This window comes from Oncorhynchus gorbuscha, linkage group LG02 (genome assembly GCF_021184085.1).
Source record: "Oncorhynchus gorbuscha isolate QuinsamMale2020 ecotype Even-year linkage group LG02, OgorEven_v1.0, whole genome shotgun sequence".
In the NCBI taxonomy this organism is placed as follows: Eukaryota; Metazoa; Chordata; class Actinopteri; order Salmoniformes; family Salmonidae; genus Oncorhynchus; species Oncorhynchus gorbuscha.
Genome location: NC_060174.1, coordinates 87,002,011 through 87,017,640, shown reverse-complemented (window position 1 = coordinate 87,017,640; position 15,630 = coordinate 87,002,011). Strand labels below are relative to the sequence as shown.

Below are 15,630 nucleotides of genomic sequence, written 5' to 3'. Positions count from 1 at the left end.
CAGTTACATGATGTAGTGGCCCACATCTAAACTGTACAGCTTTACATTTTACAGTTAAAAATGACATGATACTGTCTGTGAAGTACAGCAATAGCTTTTTTTCTGGTGTATCTGGACCATACTCAGAGGTCATCTAATATCGATCATATTGTTTGCAACTTAGGGGTTGGCAAAGTAACACCTTGTAAGAGGAACTGTCATCATAGTTGTCTGCTCTATGGAAGAGGAGATGTTTGGTACTTACTTCTTATTTGGTTTGAACTAAGATATGAGCGCGGTTGTGGTTTGCTTTCCCCAAGGAGTAATGATACTACTTCATAGCAGAGAATAGAGCATTACAGAGCATTTTAAAGCCCCTATGTATTTTGGTCTTTGATGGTTGTTCTATGCCTAATTCATTAAATGGTCTGTAGAGTAAGAACCTCTGGTGCTAAAACACAAGTTTTCAAGGACAGTGTTTTATTTGAATAATTATTTTCAGAATTTGACTTCCTCTGGTAGAGCACACTTATTATATGTTGTTATTTTTAATAGAACACTGGTAATCTCCCATATGCTAATCTGAGTTTCACACAAAATGATGTAAAAACCAAAACATAGCTGTATAACAAAATACCAAAGCATCATGCCACCCCAAGAAAATGACATTTGAAAACACTGCACAGTACTGTACTGTACACAGTCAAGTCGAGGCCAAGCATTATGTACAGTATGAAATACAATCAACCTTGTGGGTTTACTAGTTACTTGGGGTGGCAGGTAGCCTGGTGGTTAGCGCATTGAGCCAATACCTGCAAGGTTGCTTGATCAAATCCCTGAGCTGACTGGGTAAAAATATTTTTTCTGCCCCTGAACAAGGCAGTTAACCCACTGTTCCTAGGCTGTCATTGTAAATAAGAATTTGTTCTTAACTGACTTGCCTAGTTAAAGAAAATGTGCTAGACTCAAAAGACTACAGCAAACGCAGTGTAAATCATGTTTAAAAAAAGCATACCTTGTCATATATTTTTTGTACATGAGAATATGATACACAGAGTGCATTGCAGAGTGAGTGGGAACTGAGTAGTGTACAGTCTGTTTCAATGGTACATTGTGACAAGTAGCAGACCACTAGATTTCTATGTGAGTGACTGAATTATTCTAAATACTACAAATGAGTTTGAATTATTCAGTATTGTAAATCAAACAAATATAGAATACATTTGGTGTCAATGGTTTTCATGGTGTTTTATTTAATGTTGTTTTTATTTTTATATCCACTTGTTGCTTTTTTAGATAAACAGAGTCATACAAATAAAGAATATTTATATTCCACTGACACAGAAATGCCTTTGAGGCAAACCATTTCAGTTCTGTACAAAACAAAATAAATAACAAAAAAAGGGTGCAAGTGTCATTGGTTTATTACAGACTAAGATAAAGATGCAGGGTTTTACAAATTGTTAAGCATAACTGGAAAGCACTGGAATTAATTATTTACTTAATTTAACCTGCAATGAATCATTCCGGCCAAGTTTTTCTTGGGATATGTTAACATGGCTAGCTTGGCCAATGGGAATAATTAATAACTATGTGGCACTACAATAGGTCCATCATTATACCAGTCTGTTTCCAAGACTGCCACAGATCCTCAACTCCAAATGTTACTGCTGGCCCGCTCAAGAACCATGTATCTTGTCTTAGACTCAATTGGCTTTTGGAAAGAGGGAACGTTTTCATGCAGGTGTTCATTTGCGTTCTGTATAGCAGCAGATTACAATATACTGTATGTGTAATCTATATTTCTCTCGTCAACAGATTGTGTAATCAGAGATATTTTACAGCGTATGTGTACGTAACAGATATTCAATGCTGCTTTGAAAAACAATTTTAGGGGTTCCTAATGTTTTTATGACAGCAAAGTAAGTGTGTTTCCAATTTAGCCACATTGTTTATGGTGTAATGTATATGTTCTGCCTCTAGCTCTCAATAGGTGCAAAGATTTGATTAGTAGAGTTGCAGCAGACTATAAAGATGACAGTAACATTTTCTGGAGACCCATAAGTGGGGCATATTGACTTTGTAATTCCATTGCACACATTCTGACAACAACTGGTGCTATTATCAATCCATTTTGTGGTGCTTTAGGTGGTGAGTGAACACCTCTACAGGATTGGTGGGTCCCCCGTGGGATGGTTGAGCTAACATAGATAAATGCGATTAGCATGAGATTGTAAGTAACAAGAACATTTCCCAGGACATAGACATATCTGATAATGGCAGAAAGCTTAAATTCTTGATAATCTAACTGCACTGTCCAATACCATGCTATTGTTTGAGGAAAGTGTACAGTTATGAACTTGAAAATGTATAAATAAACCAATATCACATTTGGGAAGTCTTGATACAAAATGTTTAACAGCAATACAATGGTTCATTGGATCAGTCTAAACCTTTGCGCGTACAATATAGATTGTGCCTGGGCTGAAAAATTCATTATGGCCTTTCTCTTGCATTTCAAAGATGATGGTAGAAAAAATATATAAAAAAACTCATTTTTTCTTTGTATTATCTTTTAACAGATCTAATGTGTTATATTCTCCTACATTCATTTCACATTTCCACAAACTTCAAAGTGTTTGCTTTCAAATGATATCAAGAATATGCATATCTTTGCTTCAGGTCCTGAGCTACAGGCAGTTAGATTTGGGTATGTCATTTTAGGCGAAAATTGAAAAAAAGGGGCAGATCCTTAAGAGGTTTTTAACTCCTTGCTTCACACACCTTATGAATATCATGTTTTTTTTTACCAACAAACAATGTTGTAGTCTACTGTAGAACCATCCTGAAACTGTACATTGTGGTTAGACATTTTGGCAATCAACAAACATATATTTAATATTTTTGTTTACTGACAACTTATTTATTAGCTTTTCTACATAAATAATTCACAAATACAAGAGGCACCCAGAGGGTTAATTGCACCTCATCTTTAGGTGGTATTATTGGTATATGAATTTCCCTGATACATTTCCTTTTATGTGAAAGAGAGAAACAAACATGTACTGTATATGGTGCTGAACAAAAGCCTTGCGTCATACTGTTTTTCTGTTTTTACCACCCTTTCTCCTGTGCTCTCTGGGCAGACCAATGCCTCCCCCAGGGATGTATGGAAAGCTTTAGAAAGTGCATACTACTTACGCATGCCATCACAAACAAAAACTTGTCATCCTGCTTCACATGACTGTAACATGAATTGTAATTAATCAATCAGTTGGATAATTGTGTTCAGAAATGCACAGAGTGACAGAAGTCATTCTTAGCTGCCACTGTATGTATGTTTTGGGTTTTTGAAATTATGATTCAGTCACGGAGGAACGAGACAAAGACATCAAGAATGTGTGACAGCCCATGCAGCTTTACGGGGGATACTTGTTATATAAAAACATGTTTCTTGTTGTCTGTGATTGATAGTGGAGCAGGATGGCCCCAACAGGCACTTGGATATCAAAGGATTGGATAGATTCAACCAGGCGCAGAGCTTGGGTTTCGCCACAGGGGGGATGAAAACATTTCAGGGGCCCCCTATTTATTTTTATTTTTTACAATTAGGGCTAATAACTTCAAAAGTAGCTAGTATTATCAATGCATTAATGTTTGAATGGTCGTCAGTCATCATTTAGTACACTATACCTGTACCCAGATTATGGAGTGCGTATATTGATAAAAGGCAATGTGCAACGAGCAGCTAAAGTCAAAATTATGAAGAAATAATTAGGCCAAGCTAGGCTACACCTTGTTCTTTAGAATAGTCGGACAGCAACAAAATCACATCAATCATGTAAGATCAGGTAGACAACTGTCTTCACAACATAAGCAGCAGAACCATCCACATCAATTCGATATTGCTTTATCAAATCACATTTTATGTGTCACATGCTTCGTAAACAACAAGTGTAGAGACTAACAGTGAAATGTTTATTTACGGGCCCTTCACAACAATGCAGAGAGAAAGAAAATATAGAAAATAATAGAAAAGTATTAACACTTAATAAAAGTGATTATAAGTACACAATGAGTAATGAAAACATTGCTATATACATGGGGTACCAGTACAGAAACGATGTGGAGGAGTACGAGGTAATTGAGGTAGATATGTACATATAACTAGGAATAAAGTGACTAGGCAACAGGATAGATAATAAACAGTAGCAGTAGCGTAAGTGATGAGTCCAAAAAGTTAGTGCTAAAAGGGTCAGTGCAGTTAGTTAAATAGTTAACCAAATAGCTACCTGGACTAACTATTTAGCAGTCTTGTGGCCTGGGGGTAGAAGCTGTTCAGGGTCCTGTTGGTTCTAGACTTGCCGTGAGGTAGCAGACAGAACAGTCTATGACATGGGTGGCTGGAGTATTTGACAATGTTTAGGGCCTTCCTCTGACACTGCCTGGTATAGAGGTCATGGATGGCAGGGAGCTCAGCCTCAGTGATGTATTGGGACGTACGCACTAACTGCAGTAGTGCCTTGCAATCGGATGCCAAGCAATTACCATACCAAGCGGTGATGTAGCCACTCAAAATGCTCTCAATGGTGCAGCTGTAGAACTTGAGGATCTGAGGGCCCAAGCCACATCTTTTCAGGCTCCTGGATGGGAAAAGAGGCATTGTTGTGCCTTCTTCCCGACTGTGTTGTTGAGTAAGGACCATGATAGATCCTTAGTGATGTGGACACAAGGAACTTGAAGCTCTCAACCCGCTCCTCTACAGCCTCATCAATGTGAATGGGGGCGTGCTCTGCCCTCAATTTCCTGTAGTGCACAATCCTCCTTTGTCTTTGGCGACGTTGAGGGAGAGGTTGTTGTCCTGGCACCACACTCCCATGTCTCTGACCTCTTCCCTTAAGGTTGTCTCAACATCTCCGGTGATCAGGTCTACCACCGTCGTGTCATCAGCTAACTTAATGATGGTGTTGAAATTGTGCGCAGCCACACAGTCGTGGATGAACAGTGAATACGGGAGGGGAATAAGCAGGCACCCCTGAGGGGCGCCCGTGTTGAGAGTCAGTATGGCGGGTGTGTTGTTGCCTACCCTCACCACCTGAGTGCGACCCATCAGGAAGTCCAGGATCCAGTTGCAGAGGGAGGTGTTCAGTCCCAGGGTCCTTAGCTTAGTGATGAGCTTGGAGGGAACTATGATGTTGAAAGCTGAGCTGTAGTCAATGAACAGCATTCTCACATAGGTGTCCCTTTGTCCAGGTCGGAGAAGACAGTGTGGCCTGCAATAGAGATTGTGTCATCTGTGGATCTGTTGCGGCGGTATACGAATTGAATGGTTTCAGAGTGTCCGGGATGATGGTGTTAATGTGAGTCATGTTAGCCATAAACATGTCAGTGAAGACACTTACCAGCTGATCAGTGCATGCTCTGAATACATATCCTGGTAATCCGTCTGGCCCTGCAGCTTTGTGAATGTTAACCTGTTTAAAGGTCTTACTCACATTCACTATAACAACTGGTTCTCTTGTGCATGGCTCAGTGTTGCTTGCCTCGAAGCCTGCATAGAAGGCATTTGGCTTAGTAGGATTCAATCGTGTATTGATGCTTTGCCTGTTTGATGGCTCGTCGGAGGTCGTAACAGGATTTCTTATAAGCGTCCGGATTAGTATCCCACTCCTTGAAAGTGACAGCTCTAGCCTATAGCTCAGTGCAGATGCTTCCTGTAATCCATGGCTTCTGGTTGGGATATGTACGTACGGTCACTGTTGGGATGACGTTGTCGATGCACTTATGAAGATGGTGACTGATGTGGTAAACTCGAAAATGCCATCGGATGAATCCTGGAACATATTCCAGTCTATGCTAGCAAAACAGTCCTGTAGTTTAGCATCCGCTACGTCAGACCACTTCTGTATTGGGTGCATCACTGGTGCTTCGTGTTTGAGTTTTTGCTTGTAAGCAGGAATCAAAAGGATTCAGTTATGGTCAGATTTGCCAAATGGAGGGCGAGGATGAGCTTTGTATGCATTTCTGTGTGTGGAGTAAAGGTGCACAGGTGACATGTTGGTGGAAATGCAGTTAGACTGATTTCAGTTCCCCTGCATTAAAATCACCGGCCACTAGGTGCTCCGCTTCTGGATGAACATTTTCTTGTTTGTTTATGGCCCTATACAGCTTGTTGAGTGCAGTCTTAAGCCAGCATTGGTTTGTGGTGATAAATAAACATCTACGAAAAATATAGATAAACTCCTTGGTAAATAGTATGGTCTACAGCTTATCATGAGGTATTCTAGGCGATCAGAACCTTGAGACTTCCTTAATATTAGAGATTGTGCACCAGCTGTTGTTAACAAAGAGACACACACCTCCCCTTTACCTTACCCGAAGCTGAAGTTCTGTCCTGCTGATGCATATAAAAACCAGATAGATGTATATTATCCATGTCCTTGTTCAGCCATGAATCAGAGAAACAAAGGATATTACAGTTCTTCGGGTCCTGTTGATGGGAACCAAGCTCGTCCTGTTTCTTCTCCAGTGATTGTATGTTTGCCAATAAAATGGAGGGTAGAGGCGACATAGTTTCGTCTAAATGCCCGCACGTCGGCCTCGCTTACGTCACCTCTTTCTTCTATGCATCTCAGGGATTAGGGCCTGGTACGGGGTAAGCAGTATGTCCTGCGATGACGACTCATTGAAGTAAAAATCTTCATCCAACTCGAGGTTAGTGATTGCTGTTCTGATGGTGCAAACATTATGTACAAAATAAGTTAAGATCAGCTCAAAAAACACACACAAAATAGCAGAATTGATCAGGAGCCCGTAATACGGCAGCTATCTAATCCAGCACCATTATATATGCTTGTAGTCAAGCACAAGGAACTGAAACCCATGTGCCTGTTAGGCTATAGTTCAACCTTGTCATCTGATATAAAATATCCAACTTTTGCTTTCAGAGGCCTTTCAAAACGAAGTTTTTAATTTCCTACTGTTAATTTCCTACAAACAATATATTATTTATGTGATGGTATATATTACATTGATTTATTAGACTGTTTAAAATGTAGACAAAAGGCGTCATTGGCTGTTTCTTGTATAGTAACAAATCAATTTGTTTTTTCCCAGTCATTTTTACTGTAGCATGCCTCTTATTTGCCCCCGGACACCTGCTTTTGGGGCCCCAGACTAAGCTTTTCCTGAGGCAATTTGGTGTAGTGGCCAGTCACTGGTGTGGTAACAGTGCAAATTATGGTAACCTTTAGAGGATGCCATTACAGACAAGCACCAGAGGATGGCAGAGTAGTAGAGTAAAAATACACTTCAAAGATTATAGTTTCAGAGCTGGGTTTCAAACATACTTAGTGTTTTCCAAAATTGCAATCTGATTGATGAGCAATGTCCTGAGAGACGGAGCATGTTAAATCTAATCCACGTGCGCTCATTCCACGAGAGCGCGCACAGTCACGAACGGTACGCCTCTGCGCGTTCGCGATGTTCTCGGATTCTCTCCTGGAAGTGGTGGTTCGAATGTTTTAGTGCGAGCCTCCAATTTGATAGTAAAGTTTACCTATAAAACTGTCCTTCAACTGGCTGCAAAGGGAATTTCAGTCAATGTTTTCTCATTGTGAAGTACCATCACATTTTTTAAAGGCAGTTTAGCTTTACTTAAACACGATAACAGCTGTTTGAACATTGCCAACGAGCCATCTCCAGCGGGACTTTTTGAATACACGGACAGCGAGATTGAGGCGATATTTTTTTTAAATGGGACGTAACGTTGTTGTTCGGGAAACATTTACCTAACCAGTTTAACGTTAGCTATATACAATATCTAGCGTCTTTGGTTTGTTTTATAATGCGGTGTTTTGGCTCCAAGGGATCAAGCTGTGTTTCTGCAGCTGGCGTGGAAGACACCAGGAGGAGGAAACTGTGGTGAAAGCGAGAGTGATAACCCGAAAAACATCTCATCAAACACACCGGTAAATATCTGTCACTTCAGTTAACGTTATCAAACGTTTACATGAATACCAACAATTCCATATTAAACTGATTGAGGCAGTAGTCCGAGTATGGAAATAGAGTAATGTGTTTACATAACTATCTTAAACGCATTAATGTCAAAATCAAAGTAAACATACGCCAATTAAAAAACCTGGTTTTCGGAATAATATTTTTAATTATTAGGACATGTAAACAGTTTAATCGGCGTTCCAACGGTGTATTTGATCTGTGCGTGTTCCAAAACCAGTAGCGCAAGCTTCCCTTTCATGCACGAGTGAAGTGAGTTTTGGAAAACCAAGTATGGATCTTTAGAAATTGTTTTCACATACAACTTTAACCTTATGTCCGAAATCTGAATCAAAAACGTTTAGCAAAAACACCATGGTTACTGTGGTATAACGTTTATTTCGATTGGCGATTTTCTGCATTTATCTAAAGTCCTAGCCTGAAAACCCAATGTTGAATTGCAAAGAATTCTATGTAGGCAGAAATGAGCGTTCGGAACAGGAACGTTAACTCTCACGACCAATACAAGGCAAAAGAGTGAATAAAATATTACTTCACCGGTTGTCCGTGTGGTTGGTCGTTTTACAGGTAAGAATGTGAGACAAAATATCCACAGAGTAGTGTAGCAACCTGACCTAGAGTATGTTGGTCAATATCGTTTTTATTTTCAATACTGATGCAATTCGCACTGTGACTAATCAAACTGCCAGGTGAGGTAACATGCTTAGGTCGACTACATTCCCATATGGTTTACATATTGTGTAATAGAGCCCCACAGTGGAGGTGTAATAATACCCAAAAACCTAGCGGGTAAATGGTTCCAATCGTTTTTACACCATTCCTTTTATCAATAGGGAATTTTAGAAACACTTAAAATAAGGGCTGTGTTACATGTTGTTTTGGTGTGATGTTTTGATAACCATGTAACTCTCCTGGACAAGGTGCCTTTAATCAATATATTTGGCTCTATTTGTTATAGACCCCCCTCAGCCCCCAGCTGTGCCCTGAACACCATATGTGAATTGATTGCCCACCCATCTATCTTAAGAGTTCGTACTGTTAGGTGACTTAAACTAGAGTCCCTCAATCTCACACAAATTATCAAGGAACCTACCTGGTACAACCCTAAATCCATAACCATGGGCACCCAAATAGATATCATCCTGACCAGCTTGCCCTCTAAATACACCTCTGCTGTCTTCAACCAGGATCTCAGCGATCACTGCCTCATTGCCTGTGTCCGTAATGGGTCCGCAGTCAAACGACCACCCCTCATTGCTTTTAAACGCTCCCTTAAACCCCTCAGCAAGCAGGCCTTTCTAATCGACCTGGCCTGAGTATCCTGGAAGGATATTGACCTCATCCCGTCTGTAGAGGATGCCTGGTTGCTCTTTAAAAGTGCTTTCCTCACCATCTTAAAATAAGCATGCCCCATTCAAAAAATGTAGAACTAAGAACAGATACAGCGCTTGGTTCACTCCAGACCTGACTGCCCTTGACCAGCTTAAAAACATCCTGTTGCGTACTGCATTATCACCGAATAGCCCCTGCGATATGCAACTTTTCAGGGAAGTTAGGAACCAATATACACAGGCAGTTAAGGAAAGCTATGGCTAGCTTTTTCAAACAGAAATGTGCATCCTTCAGCACGAATTCCAAAAAGTTTTGGGACACTATAAAGTCCATGGAGAATAAGAGCACCTCCCAGCTGCCCACTGGACTGAGGCTTGGAAACACTGTCACAATCGATAAATCTACAATAATTGAATTTCAATAAGCATTTTTCTACGGCTGGCCATGCTTTCCACCTGGCTACCCCTACCAACAGCTCTGCACCCCCCCACAGAAACTTGCCAAGCCCCCCCCGCTTCTCTTTCACCCAAATCCAGATAGCTGATGTTCTGGAAGAGCTGCAAAATCTGGATCCCTACAAATCAGTTGGGCTAGACAATCTGGACCCTTTCTTTCTAAAATTATCCACAGAAATTGTTGCAACCCCTATTACTAGCCTGTTCCAACCTCTTTTGTATCGTCTGAGATCACCAAAGATTTGAAAGCTGCCACGGTCATCCCCCTCGTCAAAGGGTGAGACACTCTAGACCCAAACTGTTATAGACCTATATCCATCCTGCCCTGCCTTTCTAAAATCTTTGAAAGCGAAGTTAACCTCTTGCTTCTACCTGGCACGCCGGCGTCCCATCTAGAGCTCTGGAAATGCAAATGCACTATGCTAAATGCTAATAGTATTAGTTAAAACTCAAACGTTCATTAAAATACACATGCAGGGTATTGAATTAAAGCTACACTCGTTGTGAATCCAGGCAACAAGTCAGATTTTCAAAATGCTTTTCGCCGAAAACATGAGAAGCTATTATCTGATAGCATGTAACACCACAAAAGACCCGCAGGGGACGTAAACAAAATAATTAGCATATTCGGCGCTACACAAACCGCACAATAAAATATAAAACATTCATTACCTTTGACCATCTTCTTTGTTGGCACTCCTAGATGTCCCATAATCACTATTGGGTCTTTTTTTCGATTAAATCGGTCCATATATAGCCTAGATATCGTTCTATGTAGACTGTGTGATAAATGGAAAAAAAAGAGCGTTTCATAACGTAACGTCATTTTTTAAATTCAAAAAGTCGATGATAAACTTTCAAAAAACACTTCGAAATACTTTTGTAATGCAACTTTAGGTATTAGTAAACGTTAATAAGCGATCAAATTAATCACGAGACGAAGTGTTTTCTATAGGGATCCATTTTGAAATACTGTCCATCTGTTTCTCAACCAAAATATCCGGTCAGAGACCGGAAGAAATGGGCTGTCTCTTGTTCGTTTGACCAAGAAACAAATCCTAGGCAAATGACAAGACTGTTGACATTGTGTGGATGCTGTAGGTACTGCAACCTCAGCCATATTTAATGTCTTTCGCCCGTAACAATGAGTTGAAGCGGCGGATGGATATATTTTTCCACTTTCAGTGATCAGATTTTCCTGCACTTTTCAATGAAACACACGTTATGTTAAAGCCACAGCCGTGATTTAACCAGTTTTATAAACGTCTGAGTGTTTTCTATCCACACATACTAATCATATGCAAATACTATATTCCTGGCATGAGTAGCAGGGCGCTGAAATGTTGCGCGATTTTTAACAGAATGTTCAAAAAAGTAGAGGGTAGACTGAAGAGGTTAACAAACAGATCACCGACCATTTCGAATCCCACTGTACCTTCTCCACTATGATATCTGGTTTCCGAGCTGGTCATGGGTGCACCTCAGCTACGCGCAAGGTCCTAAACGATATCATACCTGCCATGGATAAAAGACAATACTGTGCAGCCGTCTTCTTCAACCTGTCCAAGGCTTTCGACGCTGTCAATCACCACATTCTTATCGGCAGACTCAACAGCCTTGGTTGCTCAAATGACTGCCTCGCCTGGTTCACCAATTACTTCTCAGAAAAAGTTCAGTGTGTCAAATCGGAGGTCCTGTTGTCCGGACCTCTGGCAGTCTCTATGGGGGTGACACAGGGTTCAATTCTCGGGCCGACTCTTTTCTCTGTAAATATCAATGATGTCGCTCTTGCTGCTGGTGATTCTCTGATCCACCTCTACGCAGACGACACCATTCTGTATACATCAGACCCTTCTTTGGACACTGTTATCAAACCTCCAAACGAGTTTCAATGTCATACAACTCTCCTTCCATGGCCTCCAACTGCTCTTAAATGCTAGCAAAACTAAATGCATGTTATTCAACCGATTGCTGCTCGCAACCGCCGCCCGACTAGCGTCAGTACTCTGGACGGTTCTGACTTGTGGACAAATACCTAGGTGTCTGGTTAAACTGTAAACTCTCTTTCCAGACTCACATTAAGCATCTCGAATCCAAAATTAAATCTAGAATCGGCTTCCTATTTCGCAACAAAGCCTCTCACTCATGCTGCCAACATACACTCGTAAACCTGACTATCCTACCGATCCTTGACTTTGGCGACGTCATTTACAAAATAACCTCCCAACACTCTACTCAGCAAAGTGGATGTTGTCTATCACCGTGCCATCCGTTTTATCACCAAAGCCCCATATACTACCCACCACTGCGACCTGTATGCTCTCGTCGACTGGCACTTGCTACATATTCGTCGCCAAACTCACTGGCTCCAGGTCATCTATAAGTCTTTGCTAGGTAAAGCTCCGTCTTATCTCAGCTCACTGGTCACCATAGCAACACTCACCCGTAGCACACGCTCCAGCAGGTATATTTCACTGGTCACCCCCAAAGCCAACACCTCATTTGGCCGCCTTTCATTCCAATGACTGGAACGAATTGCAAAAATCACTGAAGCTGGAGACTTATATCTCCCTCTCTAACTTTAAGCATCAGCTGTGAGAGCAGCTTACTGATCACTGTACCTGTACACAGCCCATCTGTAAATACCTCATCCCCATATTGTTATTGATTTTTCTTGTTGCTCTTTTGCACCCAAATATCTTTACTTGCACATAATCATCGGCACATCTATCACTCCAGTGTTATTGCTAAATTGTAATTATTTAGCCTCTATGGCCTATTTATTGCCTTACCTCCCTAATCTTACTACATTTGCACACACTGTACAGACTTTTTCTATTGTGTTATTGACTGTACATTTGTTTATCCCATGTGTAATTCTGTTGTTTTTGTCACACAGCTTTGCTTTATCTTGGCCAGGTCGCAGTTGTAAATGTGAACTTGTTCTCGACTGGTCTACCTGGTTAAATAAAGGTGAAATTAAATATTAACACTCAGATTTATGCTCAAATGTTAATTAGCATAAAAGTAGACTATGCAAGACCCTGCAAGCTCCTGCATGCTAACAGGTATTGTGTCAATTTCAAACTTGCACAAGACAGTTCACAGAATTGTCCATTTTAATGAAATTTTCCCAATTTATTCATTACTACATTTAGCCAACATTATATAGTTAATCCAGAGAACCTTTTTTCTTGATTCGTAAGTCTCGTCCACATCATAGCATTTGTAGTTCTTTGTGATAGCCACCTTAGCAGCTAAATGTCATTTTGTTTTTTTGGGGGGGGGGTGAGTGCAGGCAAATATATTGAGTCACTTTGTCCTAAAGTGATTTACACAGTTATCAACATGTCACGCCAGGGGAAGCCTACACCATACACAGCCCTTATTTTAAGCGTTTCTAAAATCCTCTATGGGAAAATGCATGGTGAAAAAACGATTGGAATCATTTTCTTGTTTTACCGCTAGGTTTTTATGGGTATTATGACAAATAATGTGGTGCTCTATGCGTCAATCGATTGAAAATACAAGATACAGAACCTCCCTGTGCTGCAAAAAGTTGGGTAAATCACACTTTCCTCTTTATACCCTATCGTTGCCTCCTACTCCAAAAAGGACAAACAGCATGTACAACCGGTAAAGTAAGTGTAAATATAATTTTATTCAACTTTCTGCTTTGTAAAGACTATTGTATTTTTTTAGCGATGACATTGATTGATATCCATAGAGTAACCATGCTAATGGTCCGATGTTTAGGCAACGAAAGTCCCATCAGTAGCTTCATTTCAGATGTGTCCATGTAAACATGATTATTGGGGAAATTGTTCATCTTGCAAAGCATGTAAATGTTTTAAACAAACTATTATACTAATCTGACTATTCACTATTATCATATTATTGTGTAAATATAACCGTGTTGGTTCCGTAAGGGAAGTCTGATCAATACCATAAACATGCATCAAAGCTAACAAGAAGAAAACAAGCCTACACATGTGCTAGCAAACACTTGCCATTCGGTTGTAAAAAAAAAAAAAAAAAGCTAACTTCTCCTTTAATCATCCAAAACACATCTCTGCTTAAGCAAGTTAATGAATATGTAGTAGCCTTTTTGCTCATGGTCAACCTGTTATTTATATGATTATTTATCTTCCCTTATTATACCCCTTTGATATTACGTAGAGATTCCATCCATAGCCTACAGTTTAATCTAGTCGATGGCATCAATCTGTCTCGCACCCTAAAAGCAAGTCAGCCTGCAAAACACTCGAGTAGCACATCAAAATTTTACAGAGTGAAACTATTGGTTCAGAATGTAATGAAAATGTTTAGGCTTTCCAAAGTGCGTTCACTGATATATATATAATCTTTGGCGGAGAAGTGCATGAGAAATGGTTAGACAATTCCTTGCATTGCTATGACCAACTTGTGTACAAAACACTGTCGTTAGTGGAGTGTAATGGCCCTCCTTAAGATCTTTACGTGATGTACTGAAGTTTCCAAGGCTTCCATTAACTTTGACCCTAACTAATAAGGAGTTCCTTACTCTTGAAAGACCACATCATGTGATCAAAACCAAGGGAAACTACCAAGCGACATGACTGGCGCTAGTCAATCTTTGTTGGATTTCCAATGCCACATCAGCCATAATGACTAAGATGATACTGGGCCATAATCAAAAATCAAATGCATTTTATTGGTCACGTGCCAAATACAACTGGTGTCGACTTTACTGTGAAATGCTTACTTACAATCCCATTCCCTACAATGTAGAGTTAAAAAGTAAGACAAACATTTGCTATATAGAAACACAAAAACAGTCAAGGCTACATACAAGGAGTGCTATTACTGAGTCAATGTGCAGGGGTACGAAGTAATTGATTATGTACAATGCATTTGGAAAGTATTCAGACCCCTTCACTTTTTGCACATTTACTTTGCAGCCTTATTCTAAAATTGATTAAATCGTTTTTCCCCCTCATCAATCTACACAAAATACCTCAAGGACACAGCAAAAACAGGTTTTTATACATTTTTGCTAAATACCCCCGGAAATATCACATTTACAAAGTTTTCAGACCCTTTACTCAGTACTTTGTTGAAGAACCTTTGGCAGCTATTACAGCCTCTAGTCTTCTTGGGTATGAATCTACAAGCTTTGCACACCTGTATTATGGGAGTTTCTCTCATTTTTCTCTGCAGATCCTCTCAAGCTCTGTCAGGTTGGATGGGGAGCATCGCTGCAAAGCTATTTTCAGGTCTCTCCAGAGATATTAGATCGGGTTCAAGTCCGGACTCTGGCTAGGCCACTCAATGACATTCAGAGACTTCTGAATACTTATGTAAATAAGCTATGTATGTTTTAAATTTGATAAATTAGCAAAAATGTCTAAACCTATTTCCGATTTGCCGTTATTGTGTGTAGATTGAGGGGAAAAAACAATTTGATCCATTTTAGAATAAGGATGTAACATACATTTTTTGGGGTCAAAGTCAAAGGGTCTGAGTACTTTCCAAATGCACTGTACATGTGGGTAGGGGTGAAAGTGACTTGGCAATCAGGATATAAACTCAGAATAAAAAGAAACGTCCTCTCTCTATCAACTGCGTTTATTTTCAGCAAACATAACATGTGTAAATATTTGTATGAACATAAGATTCAACAACTGAGACACAACTGAACAAGTTCCACAGACATGTGACTAACAGAAATGAAACGTGTCCCTTCAATGCTGCAGAAATGTTTTGGTACCCTTCCCCATATCTGTGCCTCGACACAATCCTCGGAGCTCTGACATGCACTGTCAACTGTGGGACAGTGCAAAATGAAAAGTAACAGTCAGTATCT

General features: G+C 40.1%; 1 protein-coding gene across 4 annotated transcripts in view; it reads left to right on the top strand.

Annotated features, from left to right (window-relative positions):
* The first annotated feature begins 7,470 nt into the window (after nucleotides 1-7,470).
* The window catches only part of LOC124012096 (rho GTPase-activating protein 32-like), a 243,911-nt gene continuing 235,751 nt past the window's right edge, over nucleotides 7,471-15,630 (top strand). For all 4 annotated transcript variants that reach the window (XM_046325532.1, XM_046325523.1, XM_046325514.1 and 1 more), the window contains exon 1: nucleotides 7,471-7,949. The gene's annotated coding sequence lies outside the window, so the exon portion shown is untranslated. The remainder of the gene's footprint in view (nucleotides 7,950-15,630) is intronic.